General features: G+C 48.4%; 1 long non-coding RNA gene across 1 annotated transcript; it reads left to right on the top strand.

The window, feature by feature from the left end:
- The first annotated feature begins 394 nt into the window (after window positions 1-394).
- LOC122486433 lies at window positions 395-3541 on the top strand. The gene is made up of 3 exons (XR_006298159.1): window positions 395-540; window positions 900-964; window positions 2998-3541. It is a non-coding gene; the product is annotated as an uncharacterized LOC122486433 (long non-coding RNA).
- Window positions 3542-4468: the final 927 nt, after the last annotated feature.

Here is a 4468-nt window from a genome sequence, read left to right as displayed (position 1 = left end):
ATGCATTAGGGGGAGATGTGAATGCAAGTGAAATATACAGTTTTGGGTTCCCTAATGATTTCTTGTATTTTGGGAATGCTTGTAATTATTTTCTTTTTGTAATTATTTAGAGAGAGAGAGAGCAGGGGAAGGGCAGCGAGAGAGGGAGACACAGAATCCGAAGCAGGCTCCAGGCTCTGAGCTGTCAGCACAGAGACTGATGTGGGGCTCAAACTCACAAACTGCGAGATCATGACCTAAGGTTGAAGTTGGACACTTAACCGACTGAGCCAACCAGGTGCCCCAATACGCTTTCTTTTCTATTTCATTCCTATTTTAAAAAATCATGACCAATTGCAGCAGCCGGGTAGGCATGAGGAGGCGTGGGGCTGGCGGGGGAGTGAGTGTGCCTCTCACATCTTTTCTCTCACTTCTCAGGCTTTGATGAACATGCGTGTCACCAGCCATATCAGCCTTGAACTTGTTTCCAAGGATCTATGTTGCTTCCTAAATATACTGAATTCTCCATTTATAAATACTCTCAAGTGGGACATCTTCATGGTACGTGCAGTGTCAGAGTGAGTTGGACCACGGCTTCCCCCAAGTGGGACGAAACTCCTGTGTAAGATGGGGAGCCCTGCATGAAGGGTGCTCTGATCGACCCTAAGGGTGTCTGAGTCCCAGATGTTGGTCTCGTGGCTGCCTTGTTACCACTGCCCTCAGGGGCGTATAGGGATCGTCCTGATCTAGTCCCTGCTAAAATACTTTCTCCAGAACATAGGTTAGTCTGACCATGTCATTCCCTGACCAAAATCCTTCAGGACTCCTCCCACCCCCTGGGCACACTTCAGACCCCCCAGCGTGGCCTGTGTGGCCTTCACTTTCACCTTCTCACCTCACACGGTGCATTTCCGTTATAGGACAGACCTCATTTCGTCTCACACAAGCTGCTGCCTCTACTTGAAGCCTCTCGCCCCTTTATTTGGTATGTTAACACTTGCTGAACGAAGGGATACATAAATGGCTAAACTATATGTATCTTTCCAGAACTGGCTCCGGTGGTTTTCCCCAGCCCGTATGTGGGTGGGATGATTTACTTACACACTCCTGTAGCATTTCATACGTTTCCTGTTTTGTTAGCAATCTGCTTGCACTGTGGTGCTGGTATTTACCTGTTGTCTCTCAGCCCCGCGTCTGCCCTCTGCCCTTTGTTGGGGCTGGAAGTTTGCAAACTATAGTCCCTAGGCTCTATTGCGGGCCACATTCTTATGTCCTGCCAATAGAAAGCACAACGGGGGAAGGGTGGGGGCGCCCGGGTGACTCAGTCAGTTAAGCATCTGACTCGTGATCTTGGTTCGGGTCACGATCTCACACTTCGTGAGTTCGAGCCCCCCGCGTCAGGCTCTGTGCTGACCGTGCGGAGCCTGCTTGGGATTCTCTCTCTGCCTCTCCCGCACTCTCTCTCACTCTCAAAAATGAATAAACTTAACTGAACACAAAAAACACAACCGGGAGATCAGAAGGCAGGAGGAAGAGAGAATCTCCTGACCTCTGGCTCCAACGCCACGGGGGTCACCAGCTCAGCTGGCGTTTGTCGTGGCTGCCCGTGCTGCCGCTCCAGTGGTAGCAGGTTGGAGCAGTTTCAGATGCCAGGAGCACCTTTTGGCAGCTCCATAGCTTCGGCACATCCAGAACTGACTGCGGTGGCCTCGCAGCAAGATGGCGGCTCACACCCTCTGGTGGAGCACAGCTGCCCAGAGATGCTGGAACCTTCTCCTCTCTGGGTGTCCCCCTGCCTCCCTTTTGCCTCTCCAGTCTCCCTCATTCTCCCCTTCGCTCTTCCAACCTTTAGAGCATCTTTGTCCCATACTTGCCTGGGTTAAATTTCCTGTTGGAAACAGACCAGGAGAGTTTCTCTGTACCTGACCAGTTTCCCTCTGAGAGAAACTCTACTTAGTTTCTTGAGGGCAGGGACTGTCTTATTCATTTTTATTTAAATGCTTCTGCCCAGTATAGTACCTAGAACACTAGTCTGGCAAGTGAGGAGGTAGACTGTGGAAAATTCTTGGGGAACGTACGGTTCTTTTGGAAATTTATACAGGTTATTTAAATGTATTAAAAAATGTATTCACTTTAACACCTCCTCCTAAGCACAGCCACCTTCTCACTCTCAATCTGTGTGGTTTGCATGGGACTGACTCCCATCCAGTGGCTCCAAGTGTGCATCTAAACCAGTTTATGCCAATCACTGTCCACAGAGAGAATGTTCTGGAACTGTTGGAAGAGGAACTCTCTGCTCTCTGAATCTCAGATGGACTCAAAATGCATTTCGGGGGGGGGGGGGGCGGGGGCAGAAACCTTAGCTCAAGTCTCCAGAGGTCAGTATGTCTCTTCCATTCAGGAACCTCACCATTTGTTAGTGAAAAAAAAAAAAATGAAGTTTCCATTATTTTTGTGGCCGCAAAGAAAAATGATCTTCATAAAATCTTAGCTGTGGCTACTGCCCGTGACCAGGCTGCTGACGTTATTAAAGTCATTTTTCTATATTAAATGAATATAAGAAGCACTTTGGGAAGAAAACTGGCGTCTGTTTCCAGCGATCTTGAAGGAGTACCCTAACCGTGTGAAAGGTGCAGCCTTGAATACAGGGTCATCTGCAGGTCAGGTGGCGGGGAATCAGAGGTAGTTCAGATAGGAGTGTGGTTGCTGTTGTGTAATGAAGAAAGCGAGCGCAAAACCAAGCGGTAGTTTAGTTGCTTTGTGGGTCTTCCATATTGTGCATCCAACAGAGTGGTGCCCTCTGGGAAACAGTCTTCTTCGTCCTTCTTGGACGAGTGAGACCGAACCCTCCTTCCGCGGTCCGGCTCTGCCCCTGAATCTGCTTAGCAAGATGAAGGTGTTAGCAAGGGACAAGCCCTTACACTTGAACCAAGAAATATATGTGGAGAAACTACTGTGTGCAAAATACTTTGCTAGAACATTCTTCAGCTTTCACTCTTCATTTTAATCCCGTGGCAGGATGGTAGGTTGGCAGAGAGGAAGAGAAAGTCCAGCATGAAAACGTAGAGCCTGGAGTGGGAGAGTCACACGGCCCTGCTGACAACTTCGGATTCTGACACGTTCCTTTGGGTAAGGCATTTTACCTTTTTGGGTCTCAGGCTTTGTAAAATGAGGCTCATAGCACTTATCATATTACAACGATGATATGAGATCATCCATATGCCTGGAAGAGAGAAATGAATGGGAAGAAACCTATTTATGCCCTGATGGTACAGCCTAGAATAAAGGGTCATCTAAAGTCAGATAGAACACACAGGCCCTGCGATCTCTGGTGCTGTTGTCTTCTTTTCCATCCACAGAGTATCAGTATGCTATTTATTAAGCCTTGAAACTGTGAAAAACATTTTAAATAGGCCCTGAGGGGTGGAGATATCTATGCACACATATACATAACACAGTCTTTGTCAACTCGAGCAGATGGACACTTTGATGACTATCATAGGCTATGCCAGAGAATCGTACAAGAGGGTAGGTGAACACAGAAAGGGGAGAGGCAGGGGCGCCTGGGTGGCTCAGGTGCTTATAAGCGTCATGATCTCGCCGTCTGTGAGTTCAAGCCCCAAGTCAGGCTCTGTGCTGCCAGCTAGAGCCTGGAGCCTGCTTTGGATTCTGTGTCCCTCTCTCTCTGCCCCTCCCCCACTCACGCTCTATCAAAAATATTTTAAAAATTAGAAAAGAAAGGGGCGAGGCAAACCCTGACTTATTTTGGACCTTGAAAAACCAGAGGTTCTGGAAAATGGCTCACTTTTAAGGAAAGTCCTCTGACATCAAGGAGTTCCAGCTCATGAGATGCTGTTCCCTTCATTGTAGGTGATAGATCTCTTTGACCTCCCAGTTCTAGGACCAATGTTCTTTTCTTCTAGTTTCCTTCTGCACCTTCCTCTTCTTCCTCCTCCGCCTCCTTCTCCTTTTGTAACCTCTCCACGGCACAGAAAGGGTCATGCCCGATTCTCCGGACGATCTGAAAACCACAATGGCAACGGTGCTATACTTGACCACTTGACCAAAGCAGATGGAGATGCATGAAGAGTGGCCCAGGATTAGGCTTCTACGTGTTAGGGGCTCACGTGTCCTTGGCTGTGTTACCTTCAGCTACTGGATTTGGGCCGAGTAGAGTGGAGCTGATACAGAGTCAGCTCTGTTTTCTCACCTGTCGGCAAACCTAGTTGAGTGTCTTTCATATAGAGCCCCCTTAGCTAGGCACTGAGGAGAGAACTAGAATTAAGCGGACAGTCCCTGCTACTTGGGGATTTGTAGTCTAATGGGAATCAAGCGGGTAATTAACTTCAAGAGTTCGCAAGTCTTTGGAAAAGTCCAGGTTGCCATGGAGGCATGTACTAGGGAAGCTAGATGTACGTGGAAAACAGACCACCGCTCTGGGGAAGGGCTGTTGAAGCTGAAGGATGTGCAGGGATGAGTGAGGAGGCAT

This window comes from Prionailurus bengalensis, chromosome A2, assembly GCF_016509475.1.
Source record: "Prionailurus bengalensis isolate Pbe53 chromosome A2, Fcat_Pben_1.1_paternal_pri, whole genome shotgun sequence".
Lineage (NCBI taxonomy): Eukaryota > Metazoa > Chordata > Mammalia > Carnivora > Felidae > Prionailurus > Prionailurus bengalensis.
Note: the sequence above shows the minus strand (reverse complement) of the source record. Positions and strands in the feature narration are given on the sequence as shown.